The sequence below is a fragment of the Temnothorax nylanderi genome, unplaced genomic scaffold, assembly GCF_030848795.1.
Source record: "Temnothorax nylanderi isolate EJ_2023f unplaced genomic scaffold, tnyl_v1.0 TNYL_tig0050_pilon, whole genome shotgun sequence".
Classification (NCBI taxonomy): domain Eukaryota; kingdom Metazoa; phylum Arthropoda; class Insecta; order Hymenoptera; family Formicidae; genus Temnothorax; species Temnothorax nylanderi.
Genome location: NW_027249112.1, coordinates 423,254 through 442,654, shown reverse-complemented (window position 1 = coordinate 442,654; position 19,401 = coordinate 423,254). Strand labels below are relative to the sequence as shown.

The 19,401-nt window shown below is 39.1% G+C and overlaps 1 long non-coding RNA gene across 1 annotated transcript in view; it reads left to right on the top strand.

Moving 5' to 3' along the window:
- The window catches only part of LOC139772506 (uncharacterized), a 25,822-nt gene extending 6,421 nt beyond the window's left edge, over nt 1–19,401 (top strand). Inside the window, exon 2 of the long non-coding RNA XR_011718144.1 lies at nt 13,793–19,401. This is a non-coding gene — a long non-coding RNA (uncharacterized lncRNA). The remainder of the gene's footprint in view (nt 1–13,792) is intronic.

The window sequence follows — 19,401 nt, the reverse complement described above, 5'->3', positions numbered from 1 at the left end:
TTTTAAAAAAAATGAGATGCTTATATATATATAAGTATCAAAGATTATAAACGTCTTGACGATTAATCGGGCCAAAATCAATGGTCGAATCGTCACGACGATAAAATTATTGCCAGTCAGGCCGATTCATACGTCTTACAATTAGTGTTTATCCATAAAGTCATTTTTAAAAATATTTAAAATATTTAATACATATTTAAAAATATTATTTAAATTTGACGCTTATATTATTTTGTGTTCTTAATTTATTAATCCTGATTATTATACATATAGGCTGCGTTCGGAAACGTCACCCGGGTACACACGGGTATACTCCCTTCTCCTTCTAACTCGCTGAGATAGAAAGAGAAGGGAGTATACTCGTGTGCACTCGGGTGACGTTTCCGAACGCAGCCATACTATCACGATAAAAAACGTGGCATTTTATCATCATCTTTACGATCGACAGTCGACTTCCACGCGGTTTTCCGAGCCCCTTGCGTGGCTTCACACAACACACACTCGCCAGCTGATCGTAACGGTGGAGGTTTACCGTGCAAATGTGGCAGCACGAAACGTTCATACATTTCGGTTACATTACCGTAGACATCATCGGATGTGTTGACGGGAAATACGAGCATAACTCAGCCGACGCTACCTGCCAGAATTTCGCGAAAATCCCCCTTCGCTCTCCTCTCTCTCTCTCTCTATATATCTATAGCTGGCTTTCTCCTGTCTCGCACAGCTTCCACCATCGTCTCGTCCTCTCGCTACACACTTCTCTCTCATCTCCCTCCCCCCCCCCCTCTTTATCTCTCTCTAACGTTACGCTGAGTGATGACGTCATTTCCTACCGAGTATTATACATCTCGCAGTGTATTTCCGACGGCCGATTAAGATTCGCCCGACATTCGGCGGGAGAATGAGATTTTCCGAGGATCCGACGACCGCGTTGCGAATAGGACAGTTAAAACTGTTAAACGGAACTTGAGCGTGAGCAATAACAAATGACGTGTTATCAATTTTCCGAGGGATGAAATAGAAATCACAAAAAATATCATATCCTTATGTCAGGTCATCTAATTCTTACAGAAATATAATATGGTACAATTTTTATGGAAACAGATAAATGTACAAATTAGGAAAAATATACAAATCCTACAACCTGAATAGATCATTTTTCATGAAAGTAGTATATCTTCCCGTGGCAATTCTCTCCGATGCATATAGAACAGCTCCCGCGAATCTAAGGAATGATTTTCGCAAACTATTACAGAAATGTAACGGATAAATTTTAATAACGACAATAAGATAGTATATCTGAGCACGTAAACACGGGCATACATCTTGATTTATGCGATTAAATACTTTTCGCGTATTGAAAATACAACGCAAGCAAAAAATTCAGGCTATAGGTCATCCAGCCTCGTCACTATAGTTTCTCTCTACCAGCCTCTCCCCCTCTCCCCCTCTCTCGACCTTATCCACCATAGGTCAGGAACTTATCAGCGTGTAATTAACGACGAAGCAAAGTCGTGTCGTTGCCGGGCAAAAAGGTACTCGCGCGGATACAATCCCGTAAATTTCCGGGCTGGCGCGGCCCTGCCCCCTGTCCAATGGCCAGCAAGAAAACCCGTTGTTCGGTGTTTTGCACACGGTGCGCGACGCGACGTGTTCCCCGGAATCAATTGTTGTTTCGGGGTTTGTTTGCGGCCGAACTACGCCGCGGCCACGCAATGAGACAAGCCGGAAATATTACCGTTGCACCGCGAGAAATTATGCGATCAACGTGGCTGTAACGCAGCGTCGAGCACGGTTCGGCCCGGATGGCAGCGAGTTTTACTCGATAACCTACTCCCCTGACGATTGATATCGATCACTCCCGATGTAGCGGCCGCAATCATTACGCGCGATTACTAACTTAATTTGCGTTGTGAAAATGTTGAAAGTCCGCTTGCAGGATTTCACGGCCGCGGTTCGGCGAAATTAACGATGTGCGCAGCTCATGTTGTATAATACCATACGAAGAATGCTATATGTAGTCTATGCCATCTGTACCAAAAATCAGATAAATTAATCTGACATCGTTTCATGGAAATTATTTAATGGAAATTATTGTAATTTAATATGCAAACAGTAAACAGCTATTTAGTCATTAACTCTCTTTCTTATATTATTATTTTTTATAACTTATCCACTTTAATCTGAACATTAAATTAAAAATAATTTTATATTTGTCTATGATATTCAAAATACTACTTGATCTAATAAAAATGACAGAGATATATTGCTCTCTTATACGCAGTCAGAATTGAAATCCCACGGGGTATCTTCTAAACAGCAAAGCCTCTGGACCGCAAGATCCGGATTTCGAAGCAGAATAACTTCTCCCGGTCGGGAGGGAGATGTTTTAGAGAAGTCAAAGGTCGTGGGACAGATTCTTCTTCAGAAACCGGTTCAAGACGGATCCGAGAAAATGTCATTTCACGCAATAACATGTTATGTTAGTTTTTCTCTATCGATTTCCATGAGAAGTTATTAAAAATCTCGTATGTATTATAGCAATACCTTCTAAATATTGTTTCAACTGTCTTAAAAAAACACAGTATTATTTTTTCGGAAATCATAAGTTTATGTATATTTACACAAGCATCAATTATTTTACATAAATTAGAATAAATAATTCATAAATTAATTGTGTTTTAAATGGAATTTGCATCAACCGTTGAAAAAGAAGTCTGAATATCGGGGAGTTATGTTATAAATAGAATTTAATTAAAAAATAATTGAGTAACGTAAGGAAATATCGTTAGGAGAGAATTAATTGTCACATCGCGTCACAAATATTAAAAGTTCTTTATCGCGCGAGATGGTATCAAATTATAGCACAACGGTCGGATGTACTCGTTAATCGTGTTTTCACCCCTTCACATCATCCTTCCTATCCAGTCAGCGCGATAGTAACGCACGAGTCTCGGTAGAATCCAATTAATGCCGACGTCTCTCCGCGTGTCTTTCACCATTTTGAATTTTAAGCGACATAATATGCCGACTGACACGACTTGTCAGCCTCTCAAACTACCTATCATGCCTTTCTACGAGCGAAATCGAATATCACTCGAAACGCGAAACGACATGAGTGTAACAAGGAGCAAAGAATTTTTATAAAATCGTGCTAAAAAGATTAGGGGAAAGATATCGGGCAGAAAAGCGTGTTATTTGACACGATAGAATAAGGAATTTTCATAATATCGTATTTATATGACATATTAAAAGCACCAAATCCGGTAAATGCCCGGAGTGATACAGCTATGAATTTTCATGTTAGCGTTACGCATTATCGTTCACGGTACACGAGATTTGATACGATATGACGCGTTTACCGTAGCGCTATTAACGAAAAATTTCTCTGAACATAGCGCGCCTCTAACGTTAATGGTTGCTCAATGCCGGATTTCGTTGATATACCGCGAGGTATATATCTTCGATGTAAAGTGAAGGATTAGAGATAAAAGGATTGGAATTAAATAGTCATGTTTACGTTGTTAAACGTGCGGTGAGAACGCGGGACGAGGAGTTATATTGTGCGAAAAGTGTTCGGTCAGGAATTCAGAAGATAAACTGGAATTTCTGGCTTGCAGATGTAAGCTCGTATTTAGCGCTCCGCGCACCACCGGAGGAACAACGTGCGATAGTTTAATTCGAACTTCGTACGAGACTCTCGTATATGTCACAGCAATAACGCGGAAAACAACGGACCAATCTAAAACGATTGTCTAAAAGTTCGGTTAAACTCGCTATTAAACTTGCCTAGGAACTGTTAATTAATTCGAGACTACCGTCATTGCGCAGCTCTGCAATCGTTTCAAGGCCGTGTCTATCGTTAGACGCGCTTATAAAAGAAAGCGTAGGACGCGTGTTAAAAAAAAAACTGTCTGTGGCCGAGGGTGAGACTGGAGACAGGCGTTGAAAAAAAACCGCATAAAAAATTATATAAAAAGCAGTTGCCATTATAGAACGCGGGATAATAATAAAGCAACTAATATTAACTTATATATGTTTTAAAAATACGGCAGACGTGCTGTGAATAAAATGTTTGCGTCTCAAAAATAGAAATATTATGTTATTCCATTTGATTTTTTTGTCATTATTAAGATACAGACTTTTCTAGTCAGATAAGATATGGGGAAAGAGAGGGGGAGGGGGAGGGGGGGAAGAGAGAGAGAGAGAGAGAGAGAGATACACATATAAATAGAACATCGTTTCTTCCTATTTACGGCCATTTCAACTTTAATAATAAGATGCACTAGAATCAACTTTATAAAATTAAAAGGACTTAGACGTTGTCTTGTGAATCACATAAATCTATCGCTATTTACGAGCAATTTAAGATGCAACTCGTCGTTCCGCGTAATAACTCTATACGACAGAACGACGAACAATACCGCGATTCCTTACCTAATCCTGAAACAATCCCTCAGCCGAATGGCGTCGACGATTCCGTAGGGGAGTAAGGGGATGCACGATTCTCGAGGGCGAGAAGAGAAGCCCCTTTAGCCGGTCGGATGTGGCGACGGCCGAATGGTAGGAGGGGGCGAAAGCGGGTGGAAGGTGGAGAAACAGGAAGAGGCGAAGGTGGCGGAGGCAGAGGAGAAGAGAAGGGAAAGAGGGAGAGAGAGAGAGAGAGAGAGGGCGGTCACTTGGCGATTAAGAACACGTACTAACCCTGCCTGGTTTTCCACCTCTGCAGCCTAGGATCAATACAACTTAGTTTCCCGTCTCAACCCTCGCCACCCCCTCCCGCCGCTCTTCTCACTCCTAGTTACCCCTTTGCGCCACTACCGCCGCCGCCGCCGTCGCCGTCGCCGCCGCCGCCGCCGCCGCCACCACCACCGGTGATGTTCTTATGTCGCGAACCAGCACGGCGAAGCTGCGCTTCTTACGAAGCCGCGGTTCTGCAAAACCGACCTTTGAATCTGGCGGATGCAACGGGTGGCTCAAGATAAAGGGATTTAAATGTGGCGGGGAACGCCAACCAGCGTGCTGGGAGCATGAGTCGTCGCCGCCGTGACACGATGTGCTCGCACAAAGTGATTTAAGAACGTTTCAGCTCCGGTTTTTATGCACCTACGTGCAACGCGCCGCAGACGTGCAGCGTGGTAATTAATAGCCGGCCACTTTACAGAAACGGAACACGTTACACTCATAAAAGAATAATCGACCACTTGTTACCATCACAATAAACTACTTAGATAATCATCATTATAAATGACCAGCTGCTTTGTTTTATAATGTCGATAAACAATGTTATAAATAAACATAATAAGTTCCGGAATATACTGTATGTTTTATCACTTTTACGTTTAAATATCATTTTAAAGAAGAAGGATATGTAAATTACATGAATTAAAATAAAATAGAATTGAAAGATAAAATCTATATAGTTATGACATCAAGTAAAAATAGATCAAATTCAGTATATGTGTACAAAATAAACGCAAGTACTCCCACACAATTCTAAATTTTCAAGGTTGGATATAGTAGTTTTTTTCTATAATTTTTACATATCTTTTACTTAAAGCTCATTAACTTCCCACTAAACTTTAATGTAATTTAATAGTATTAATATTAATCTAAATATTAATGAATCTCCATTATAAGCGTGAAAGTTGAGTAACCTATCAGACGCGAGAAGAACTTACGAGGTGCGAAATCAACCGGGAAGCTATGAAGTAGCATGAGTAATGGAACGCTGCGTGCAATCACGCGGATGGGCAGCCGCTCAGGTGCCTCGGCCGGTTTATTTATTTATACGCGATCCACCCAGTATAGGACGCAGCGCGAGGAAGTGTGAGGTTCGTAGGTGTGGAAGTCTTCTTACGATCGATAGAGGTTAGTCGCGCCCAGTTCCGCGGATGAAAGCACCCACCCCCTTTTCTAGGCACTGTGTTAGATGGTGGTAGTCAGCTCCGGTTGCCTTCCCGAGGTAGAAAGTCGTCCGTCTGATTGTCATTCGTCCTTTTCTTCATCTTCTTACCTATCTCTCGTCTCCCCGAGCTTGGCTGAAAACTCGACCGACACATTCGCTTACTTCCTTGCTTTCTAACACAACAAAGAGATATATCCATGTGATCCTTCCATCTGCACATTTCTCATACTTGCCTCCTGCTATCATCATCTTTTGTCTACCTTTCAATTCATTTATTCGCTTTTTCTTACACATCTTTAATCTTTATTATCTTAAAGTCAACTCTTTATTTTTTTAATATTATTTAGGTTCTTCTTATCTTCAAGTTTCTCTTAACATATATCACCTTTATATCTCTCATCTATGTTCTCTCTCTCTCTCTTCTGTAAATTTTATTATTTATTTCCTTTTCTGTGTCTTTGTTATTTCAGATGGTTTTCCGTTTATATCATCTAAGATATTCATTCCCTGCCCGATTACACCCTTCGTATGCGCCGCTTCGTTTACTTTGGGTTCTCATTACGCTGGGTCTTCGTCTTCGTCCTTCGTTTGCGCTTCCCCCCTTAACCGATTGTCCTCGCCACGTTCTCGCTCGTTCCGCCGCATCTATTTCGCGCTGTTGTTGAGACCAGCCTCTTCGTTCTTCACTCGCGCTCTCCTCACAGTCTGTCTTAGTCGCCCCCGCTCTCCCGCCCTTCGCTCTTTCGTACCCTTTCGTCTAGCCACCTCCCCCCCCCGTGACCGGGGGGGAGGAAGGCCGCGATCAGCGCGCATGCGTCCATCCTGATGCAGTTTCCGCGAAACCACCGCGATGTACACGCGATGCCTGCGGTAGGATCTCACGAGACGCGACGTCTCCAGACGAAGATGCGCCACGATCTACCGAACGTCACCAGGGACGAGAGCTAATTTTCTAAATTGCTCCGTTTTCATCCTCTACAAAATTTAAACCGCATGCCAGAATGAGAGAGGTTTCACCTACTTTCAAGATTTTACATTTGTCTATGTTTAGCAGAACGGTAGTAATTGGTCCACTTCGTTCCTATTATCTTCGTTTGTAATTATAAATGACGAATATTAATACCTGTTTTTATATATATCGGTCTAGTAATTCTTAAAATATATGAAAATACGCGAAATTAAAAGTGAAGCGAGCAACAAAACTCTGATGACATACATATTAAGATCACGCGTTAACATTACAAAATATCACTAATAGCTACAATAACAATAATGATTTATCAAATTAAGCAAGTAATTAGTTCTTCTTTATCTTTTTATTTTACTACAATATAAAAATCGTGCATCTCATTATTATGCAATTCTCGAACGAGCACGGACACGGAAGAAAAACAAGATACTTGACGAACAGTAAATTAGCTATTGTGCGTAGAAATTAGTGATTCCGCACGCATGAATACCTTAGAAATTATGCAGAAATAACTTTGCGATATGTGCGACATTACAGTAAATATAACATTTGTCGACCGAATATATCGTACATTGGCATAAACTCATAAGTTAATTGTACATTCATAAAGTAATTTGTGAAATATAATTCATACAACTATATTTTTCATTTCTACACGGTACTATGATAATTCAAATCATTGAAATTTACCATCGTATTTTGCCAGCGATAAATACGTATTTACGGTATATAAAGATACGTAAGAGACTACTCCAGCATAGCAAAGTTATCCGGAATGAGTTTGTACTACACGAATGGAATAAAACGATATGTAGATTCAAACCCACCAACGATGTTTCGAAAAGTTGCATGGCGAACGTACGAAAGAGGATAACGAGTACTTCAAACTTTACATGTCCAATCCTAAAACCGATGTACCAAATTTCTAACACACTCATCCGCGATATTATTATGCTTTACCACGCATGTATAGTGCTTTCTAGGCATCAAAACAGCCAACTGACATTATAAATGTGCGAATACGTTAATAACGTTATAAAAATGATATCATAAATAGATATATCTTTTTGTTTCTTCTATTCATATTTATAAAGAAGAATAATAATATGATTCTTATATTTTTATCGTCATGGAATATACATAAAAAAAATCCAATAAATTATGAATAAACATCCGAGAATATATCTTGGGCCGATTATGTGTGAATACATTAATAACGTTATAAAAATGATAGCATGAATAGATATATCTTTTTGTTTCTTCTTTCATATTTATAAAAAAGAATAATAATATTATTTTTATATTTTTATCGTCATGGAATATACATTAAAAAATCCCCAATAGATTTATGAATAAACAACCGAGAATATACATTGGGGGCTGATTATACAGGAACTTTACTACTTTCTAAAATAAAGCTGTCAAGATGACTTCCTTAGAAGCCGACCGATCCTGACGTGCACGCACACGAACTTTGCTATTGTCACCCGGGCATTTCGCCGAAGCTAGACGCTAAGTCGGCCATTTTAAGCGAGTCCCTCGATAGCTTTTCCTGGGGGTACCTGGTGCCACCCCTCGGATGAGCTTCAGCCGGCAGCGTGGCAAGCCAACCCGGCAAAAGCGATTAATTACTTTGAGCAATTTGCTCACCAACTCCACTCAGCTCGTAGACCGACACTATTCTCATTTCTCTGTCCGGGCAGCTACCACCAACCCTCCCGTGTCCCGTCTACCCCGCGTCGCTATGTATGTGGTCCGTGCACCAACACGCGCGCGTCAACGCGTGCACGCACGCATACAAAAACACGCGTTTTGATTGTGTCGGCGCGTGGAACGACGCGCACACACGCCCGCGGACACAAGGAGAAAACACACGCGCGAGCATACACAGACACGTCATGGCGGCCATGTGTGTTACTGGTCATTCAACGAAGGTACAGAGTGACTTCCTGTAAAGCTATGTACATCCAACCGGGCATTCTCGTTCGAGTTGTCGAAGGGTAGAGCCGCCGTAGTCAACATCCACCGAACGCTATTTTCCGCCCGAGTACCGGCTGACGCGTTACCGCCGGATCGATCATACCGCCCGCTCCCCGCGTCTCCTCGCGATCGCAGACCGGCAAGAAAAAGAAGGTCGCGTGCTTTCTCACACCGCAGCGTCACGCTGCTTATCCGAGCACGTAGGCAGATACATTCGCGTGTAAAAGTAGGGGATCTGCTTCTTTCCGCAAGTCGTGGGAGCGTTGAGAAACGTTAAAGATGACAAATCGGAAGTAATAGAAAAATCGTGCGTAATAATCGCCGAGATTTAACAGAATCACGTGTCTATGGGGAAAGAAGCAATGGCATTAGACAAGATTTATCGAACTTTCTATACTTCTTCTCATAGAACTCATTTTAAATGGTCCATGATTTTTTGATAGAAATTTGTTTTTATAATTTTACGTGCCCCTTTATTACATATGTAACATTTAAAGACTCATAATCAGGAATACATATCAAAACATATGTATAATGTACATATAAAATTATAAATAAAATTCAATATTGAGATCTGACGCGAATTATTGATCACCTCAAATGGAATTAAATGCGATAAAACCTATCATAAAAGAAAAAATAAAACACACCCACGTATTGGAATGTCTACACAAGATCCAAATGCAGAGTATCGGGTGTGTGTCCCATGGGCTGGTGGAAACTTGTGCACGCGCGACTGAGACGAAATTATCGAGAGGCGTTCGGCTATGCCGCCGTAATACGGAATATTACGAATAGCGCGCTCTAACGCGCCGGTATAATTACGTTTTTATGCTAATGCGATTCTGCCGCTCCATAATAAAGGATTACCGTGCAGGTAGTTATTAACCAAAATTTGGTGTAAGCTGACGTAGATAATGTGCTAGCAATAATCGGCGTAACGCGCACGCATCGGTTCTTCGAGAATCACCATTTGTAATCGATGATCGACTTTCTTCCTTATACCTGTGTTCTCCATCGTGCATTACATACATACATTAAAAATCATTGTTAAAACACACGTGGAATGTTGCAATTTTTACACAAAATATAAATACATAGCATAAATATTGAAAGGCACGTTAGTTATGATAATTTGTCTGAAAACTTCTATTTTACTTTATTTGTAAATTCTCCTGTAAAGAATCCGCCGCGCGCGCGTTGATGCGTTGAATCACTTAAGAAACAATTTTCGAACAAAGCTAATGGGTTTCCAAGCACGCCTGTGATATTTGCGACATGGAAACATCGCGCGTTGACACCCGATACAAAAGATCCGAGTTTCGGATCCACGGAGATATTAACGTAATGAGATTAATTAATAGAACAAAGCCGGGAGTTAATTTGGATGCGTGCGTGTGAGAGCGACCACAGGGTTACTCACATCTGGGGTGCGCCGTCGGTGCCTCTTACAGGACGCTTCAAAATGAGCTTACAAACAACTAATACCGCGATTTCCTACGTATTATAGGTAGGACCAGTAATGCCCGACTAATTAGCCAGAAACAGACATCATACACGTATTCATGAGTGAAAATCGTATTATTACGAAGCTGCTTGAAACATCGCCACGTAATCATGGAAGCGCGAAGAAATGCTAATCTGAACGAAGAAACTCATGGACGTTACTTTTTCGGTACGATAGACATACCGCATAGGGGAGCAGCCTCTTGTTTACGGATAAATGTCTTACTTCCCCTACTTCGCCAGTGGCCGCGGCCATCTTGTTACCCCGCCTTTCCTTTCGAATCCCCCCTGTATTCCCCCTGCGAACGTTAGACTGCCACCACCACCATCACTACCACCGCGTAACCCTCGCAGTCCCTCGTCTTACCCTCTCTGGAAAATGTGGCTCCCCACACCATTCGCCCCACCCTCTTTATACACTATTCTGACTTACCCCCTCCAGCAGAAGGAGACATGGAAAGACGCCAAAGTAGCTTGGAAAATTTCTCATCTCTGGAACTTGAAAGAAATATCTTAATTGGATTATCTCTCTGTGTATTCGCTAGATTATACGTTTCTTACATTATGCAAATTATTTAAAGTTGCAATATAAGCAAAATTTATATTCAAAGTGCAATTAAGTTATTAGTTGTTTGTTTCACAAATGTTATAATTGTACTTGTTAGACATTAATCACGTATTATAAAACATAATTCAAATCATAAGTCTATTGCAATAAATTATCGTGAATCGATAAAAATAATGAAATATACATAAAAGCATCATTTAACTCCTCGCAACCGATCGCGACACGCCGCGGCGCGTCAGCCGTAGAAAAGAATTACGTTTAATCCGCCGATAGCACAATTGTCTTTATCCTGCTGTTCTTATAAAAAAATATACAGACAAAATGTATTACATCCATTAATATATACCAAGTAAAAAATAATCCAATCTGTTTTTTTTCCAAAGTAATAATTATTGCAACTTGTTTATCTTCTATTTTTCGTGAAAGAAGAAATTATAAAAAATACATTTTCCTCTAATTTTTTTATGTTAATAAAATTGAGCGCAGTTTTATTATCGTGTATTAATTATAACAATTACTTCTGTCTCAATTGCATTTTGAGAAATTTACATACACGAAAATTTTTAAGTTTATTTGCTATTATACTACAATTACGTTGTAAGTGTCTGATTTAATTATAAGGGCTTTGGTAACGCTTGGTTTTACACGAAGAACCGTTGCAAATAGTTTCTCAGCTAACCCACATCAAGCACATATTTGCATTTATTTGCGAGTGTAAGCATCTCGTTTAAGTATGTGAAGGAAGAGTGGTAGAAAGACAGAGAATGAGAGAGAAATGGTGGTGGCTGCAGGACACACGGAGTCAGATTGGAAGTATTAGACGGATCCTTAATCGCGGAAACTCAATCCCGTCAGAGAATGGAATGTCCTCATTCCATTCCCATCGGCCCTTTCACTCCCGAAGATACGCGGTATTTCGCCAATAAAGATAAGAACCTTCGATTACGGCAGATTGTCGCGTCCTTCTTCTATCATACTCTTTCTTTTTTCTCTTTTTCTTGTTTCTCCCCCTTTCGTTTCTGCTTGACTTCACAAACATTTTCTGCAAGTGGCTATGAAATACCAAAAGTCACATTGCGACGTATCTAGATTATTGCTATCTTCTTTCTAACCAACGCTAATCTCGCAATTAACATGTCTCTGATTATTATACGGAAATTCTTTGTACATAATATATTTTGTCAACATTTCGACATCCGACAGCTCTACATGCTTTTTACATTAATTTAATTTGGAACTCGATTATTAGGAAATATTTTTTACTTTGAAATGTAAATTGAATATTAAAACGTATGAAAATAGTTAGTCAAATATTCGCTAAAGAAAAATAAATTGAATTTGTAGATATAATCTATGTAGATATAATCACTGTGACATATCTTAAAAATAAAAAAAAGAAATTTAAGGAACTTATTATTTCGATTGATGGGATTAGAAGTTAAAGAAGTTCGAGGCAAGTCCCTCGTCGAATTGACGCGTTTAATCGATATCGAGCACGACCCGGCCTCACTCCGGGCAACTGGCATCGGTACAGAAAATCGAACCGTGAGATGGGGACGGTACGGGATGCGACTCAGGCCGCGGAAGGACGAGCAAGGCAAGGATGTGTAAGGACGCGTTACTGCAGGTGAAGGAGAAGTAGGTAGAACGTGGTATTCTGGAACCAACGACGATCAATACCCAACAGCCCGGCACGTACGAGTCTGTATAACTATACCAGTGTATTCGGTGTACACCGTAAGGGGGTAGTTGGTAGAAATAGGGGTGGAAACATCCCCAAGGAGCCGATAGTAGCCCATAGCGCTGCCAACCCACCCCATAGTTCTGGCCAATGGATGCCCACTGCGATCTCTAGGTCTGTGCTACGAATGAGGAGCTTTCTCTCTCTGCTCCTTCTATGTCTTCTCTCTCCTCTCGCTATAGGTATATGTATAAGTATATACGTAGATATACATATATGTATATATATATGTGTATGTACATATCTGTCTATATTACTACTCCCGGGGTTTCTCAGCGCGCCTCTGTCTTCCTTCCTCTCTTTCTCTCTCTCCTGCATCTCGAGTGTCTCTTAACATTTAAATGCACCTATTCGTTTCCTCGATGGGAGGCAAAGGAGCCCTTTTATAATGCACGAAGATACACTCCGTCTCTCGCTCTCGACCGCGTGCAGTTCGTGCCCCTTGCCAGCGAGTCGCGCAATCATTTATGTCTTTGATGCACACGTTATGAATCTTATGGACATTAAAGCAACGTGAATAATTGCTATTATCATGTTTCAAGAATGAAATATCTCACTTAATTCTACAACGTTAATTTTCTACGTCAGCCTAATGGTAATCTTATCGTATTGAAATATATCATGTTTCTCCCCTTACAAATGTAATACAGTAATGATAAAATGGAGTGAAAAGGAAGCTTATAGAACGAGAAAAGTATTATAGACAGTAACGAAGAGGGTAGAGCTCCGTCATTTGAAAAGCTCAAGTCTTCTTTCTAAATATAACTATCGGAGCTCGCCCCCTTATGAATAAAAGGTGACTGCGTGACTTCTCCACGTTGCGTGCGTGCGTGCATACGGGCGCGCGTATACACGCGTGTGTGAAGTCACGTAGGAAGATCTTCCGACCCCGACCTCCGACTTCCATCACCCGCGTCCTACCTTTGACTTTATTACCAGAGACCGCGAATGAATGGAAGGAGTATGATAAAGCGCGTTAAAAGAGGGTGGTGGGCCACTCCCGGAGGGCGCGGAAGGGTGCGAGGTTGTCTAGCGTCGGAACGCATCGCGCGGGACGGGAGAAGGGTGCGGTGATGGCCGGAGAAGGGTTTCATTCATGAACGTGTTTTATTGTTTCAGGCACAACGCGACTGGAGAACAGAGGAGGCCGGATAATAGCGACGGGAGGAACCGGAAAGCATAAACCCACGCAAAAGTGGAGGCCACTTCAAGCGTTTTCTGCGGCGGTCGCGACCCTCCCGAAAATTATCCAGAATGACCTCGCAGCCGCCGCGGCCTTACCGCCGAAGAAATAACCTGGCTCAAGCGAGGAAAAAAATGTTTTCGCAACAATGAGATGTGGACGCCGCAGAAAGTACACCTTCGTTGGTAAACTGTGAAAATGGACTTGCAAGATTAAATTGTCTACCTCTTTGCGGAAATAAATAAACCCGCATCTTTCAATGTAATATTTATTCAGTTGAATAAGGTGGCAGCGCATCATAATGAATAAAGTCTAACTCAAAAATTAGAGAGGAATGAATTAAAAAAAGAGAATTCAGATCAAGAATATCTAAACTGATTCACTTCACATCTTTTGAAGAATATTTAACAGCAAAAAAGCTTTCCACTTATTTTTATTCTGTGACAAAAATTAGATTTGGACATATAGAACATATACACGAAAATTAACCGTGTTTGTAAATGCTGACTTGAAAATATTGACATTTAATGCAGAGAAAAGAAATGTTTATAAAAATATTTTATCATATTTTTGAACATTATTAAATTTTAGAAAGTCTTAACTAATATCATGGAAAGGTTTATAAAATACGTATTACTACACAATAAGCAATACTCTTTTCACAAGATAGATACATTTCAATAGAAACTTTAAAACTTTTTCAATAAAAAAGATTTTAATTTCCATGTTTCTCAACGTGTAATAACTGTAGTAGTACGACAAAAATACTTTTAGTTTAGTACTTTAATTATATTATTCCTAACATGTTCAGCAAGGGGAAAAATTTTTGCTGGCGGAGAAACTTTTAACTTAATTTCCTTACCAGCTTTTATCTCTCTTGCAGTGGAAAACTTTAATGAGAGCGCAACGAGAATATGCACTAAAAGAAACTTTCATTGTCTTAAAATAATCGCATATGCATATCATGTAAAAAAAATCACATTACAGTGCTTCCACTTATTTTGAAGTTTTCAATTCTTAGTCTCATTGGCCACTTGCTCTTATTATTAACTTACTTATGTAAGCATTGTTTTTAGATAGATTCTCCAAAAGCTACAAAATCTTTTTCCCTTGTTTTTTTTATTAAATTTTATATTCAGCGCAAGCATTCTATAATTATAATTGCGATTTTAGCCGATAAAATTAATTAAAATTTCTGAAGAGATCAAAGACAAGCAAAACAGTTATTGAAAACTAATTCTCTATCAACACAATGACAATGGCTCACGACTACGGCTTAAAACGATAAAAACAAATTAGAACCGGTCCATTTTCCAAGTGTGTGTAACACGCCATTAAACAAGTTATGGTCCTACAACTTAAAGCACTGCCACGCCCCTATGCAACAACCTTAACTTCCGGCTACTACATGAATTCTTTAAATCCCTTGTTGCGCCCTCACCTTTCCCCAACCCTCCGCGTCCTGGGTTGACCAAAGTTCAAACCAGTTTAATGGACAGAACTTTTTCCGTTTCGAAACTTCGACCACGTACAGTCAGTGAAGAAAAACACATAAATCTGTCTAGCAGAAAAGCTTGGTTCACGTATTAAAGCGTTTGATTATTGCATGCAGGTTTTTGAAAGCACGCGCAAGTTGAAAATTAGCTTTCATATAATTTCATCAAGTTGTCAGAATATACGAAATTTTACGTACAAGAAGTATATAATAAACGTACATAGTAAACGTAATCCCCGAATTAAAGTACATATATCACAAATTAATATTATCGCTTACATAGCAACTCAAATTATTAATTTCATCGTAAAATGATTGAAATCTCCCATGCGATGCAATTTAGTCGTCTATATGTACACACGCTCGCTTGTTTTAACTCCAATTATCTCTAAGGAAAGTTTTGAAATCTAAATGAAGTTGTCAAATAACGAAATAGATAAAAATCGAAAGATACTGAAAATGCTCTCAAATATTGAAAATCTCGGTTTTTCTTAGAAATCTAAATTAAATCATTATTTAAATTTAATTGTCTTATCCGTTAATGCTAGAATCCGTATTTCAATATTACTTCTAAGACGTACATGCTTTGGGACTCAGGTTAAAAAATAGTTAAAACGACGCCGTTTGTCCATATCCTGAAAACGAGCAGATGAAAAATAACCTGGAAAGCACGAGCGACGCGTTAAAATATAAGCCAGAGATCTCTTGTGTTAATCGCGTATCTCAAAATTCTCTCCGAATCAACATGCATATATTCAAATTAACGCGAGCCGCGTAAGTGAGCGCGCGAAGGACTCGGAGCCTTAATCTGTTTTAGCGCGGGGGAGTCAGTAAAAAACCGGCAGACGGCAGAGGGCAGAGGGCAGAGGGAGTCGCGCGTTTTTTTCCAAGACAGGAGGAAGAAACGGCCTCGGGTTCCCAATTAGCGTTCTTACCCCGTCTCGACGGCCGCGGGGCAAATGCCGGGCTTCAGGACGGCGACGGGATGCAAGAGAGCGAGATAAACCGCGCGATAAAACGGTACACGCTCGCATCACACCTACCTTCGCGCCCGGCTGCCGTCCTTCCCTTTTTTTTTTCCTTTTTTACTCACTTCTAGCTTCACGCGCGCGTACGCCACCGGAAGGGCGGTAAAGTAGAAACGGCGGAGAGACACGGCCAAGAAGAGTTCATATCTCGCGTCGCATCCCGCTGACTTAGGTGACTCTCAGAGATTTAACATGTAAATAATACGGTGGACGAGAGTTCAAATATTTTACAAGCTTACACGTTGCGAGAGATGCCCAGTAGCGAAAACATCTTGCTCTCGTGAAACTAACTTGATTAATATATCATATGTAACATATATTTCTCAACTGCTTCTTTCCTGCTAAATTGCTCTTCCGACGCGCTAGATATCTTAAAAGATTCATCTCGGTTATATTTTTATTTACAAATTTTTTGAGTTACTTAAAATTAATTTACCTTAAAAATGTCGAAGTATCAATATTTCAACTATAAAGTATCAAAAATCTAAAAAATTTTACAAAAACTAAAGTTATAGTCACTGTGGATCTACAAAAAGAGTGTATTCCTTATTTGATTTTTCAGATATTATTTTAACAAAATTCTAACAAAAGAGAATTTAACAGTTATATTAAAATAGAAAACAAATTTACAGTTGATGCGATATTGAATCCAAAATCAAAATTTCATATAAAATTCATATCATAAATACGCACGTATCATTAACGTTCACGTAATATTGTAGGTTCTGCTATTTCGTTGAAATCTTTGAAAATTCACAATAAAATGAAAAAAAGAAATACAAGTACAAAAGCAGAATACAAAAATTCTGTCTAGATCTCTATCTAAAGCAAATTAAAATCTATATTGCTAAATTTTTAGACATTCAAAATAATACCACGGCATTTAGAAGATTCGCTTTCAAGGTTGTTATTTATATTGAAATATTTCCATGAAGCAACCATTAAAGTTTTTTATTTTACCACTAAATGTCGCATTTAACTCACTAATAAAAAAATTAAAAAATTCCGCCACTATTATGCAAACGTGTAATTTGCATTTCCGCGGAAGGGTGAAAATTCGCGAAGACGAAGGGTTGAGAGTCACCGGACGCGGGTAGCTCGCTATTTTCAGGCCTTTACGAGAAATTCACGCCGCCGAGGAAACGCGAAGGAATTGTCTCCAGTCTCGGTGTAATGCGCGAACGTAATACGGTCAAACACTTTCCACCTAGTTCTCTACCGGAGGCACCATCTTTTTTCTCACCTTTTCTTTCACGCCGGCGACTATTAAACACGCGCGGCTGAGAAACGCACGACAGTCGGCGGCGCGGCGCGCCGCAGCGGCTGCCGCGCGCGCGCTAATTATTTAATTATTTATTTACCGGCTTCATTTCACCGGATTATATTCGCGGCCGGACAAGTTTCATTCTTCATCGCGGCCTATTAGCACGACACACCACTATGCTCCATCCTTCGCGGCTCTTGCAGACGACTAATTGTTTACAAAGCGACTCTCCACTACTCGGTGTTTACGTACTAATCAGCCCTTGCACATTTTAAACGAGTTTAATTTTATTCCTTTGACTTTGGGGACTACGTTATTTACATTATGCGATGAAATTATCGCGTTTGAGAATTTTTGATCATTGCTACCTGCCTTTGTTAATTACGGATATTATAAATTTTAAACGTTGTCTGCGGCTATGTACGAACGATATATTTGATAGTATTGCGGAAAATAATCACCCATAAATTATAGATTACACATAATATCCCGACAAATATATCGCAAAAAACATTAAATTATGATGAAAATTATACTTAGGTGATAAAGCTTTCGACCATATAAAGTAAAAATCCGGACTTGTTTCTTTGACGTAACTTCGATACAGTTTTATCAAACTAACAATAATTAAAAACCGATATCCAAAAAATTAATTTACACAATTAGAATGTAGTAATATGTACACGTCGCTTGAATTTTATTTCAGCACGCATGAACAAATGGGAATTGCTCATAAGCTTCATAAATAATCGTATATGCATGTATGTATATTATTTTGAGAGTGTTGTAAGTCAAGTTTTGAAACATGAATTTTAATGAAATACAAATTCGTGTGATGTATCGGCTTTTTTGTCTCACAGCAAGATTTTTCTCTCATATTTTCAACTAGCTAGATGAGTGACACATGCAAATATCCTGTATAAAAAAATAAGCTTGTAAAAAATAGCATGAGTATTGCTTTATTAACCAATTAAAATAACCACAAGTGAACAATTATCATCTGTATGAGCTGATTTAGTTCGACATGCAGTATTTTCGATTGATTATAATTTTCTCTAATAATATGGTACCTCTAATAACGTAAATTACTTCACACACACATACTGTCCGATTAATGTAACAAACATTTATTTATTTATGAATCATAAATCCATTCTATACTATTCGCATGCATATATTTATCAATCCCGTATTAAAATAGATGTCAATAGCATGGATCGTTATCGTCGAAACATTCTATGTCAAAATTGTCAATTAAATTATTATTTTTTAAATTTAATCTGCATCTCAAAGTCAAACTATCGTAAGTATCCGAAAAAAAAAACAATTTTGAATTTCTACTTCATTGCATTGCAGAATTCTTTTGTCTGAATTTTTAAGTCTGAAAACTGTTTTCAATTTTACGCATTCATTCATGTATCATCTTACAAAAAGACTTACAAAACTTAAAAAGACTTACAAAAAAACTAAATGTTAAATATTATCGTATAAGCTTCTCTACTCGTACGAACATCTTTAATAAGAAAAAATTTTCAATTTATATTATCAAATATGCATAAATTATGTTTTTTATAAATATACGATAAAATGCACTTCTTGATATATAATATTAAAAGACAAACAAACATATGATAGCATGGCTTTGAGATACATAACGTATTTTGTACACGAATGCGCACACTTGTTACATATTGCACGAGCAACGAAAGAATGCATCGATGTATTTTTGTATAAACAAATAAACAAATTTTTATATGG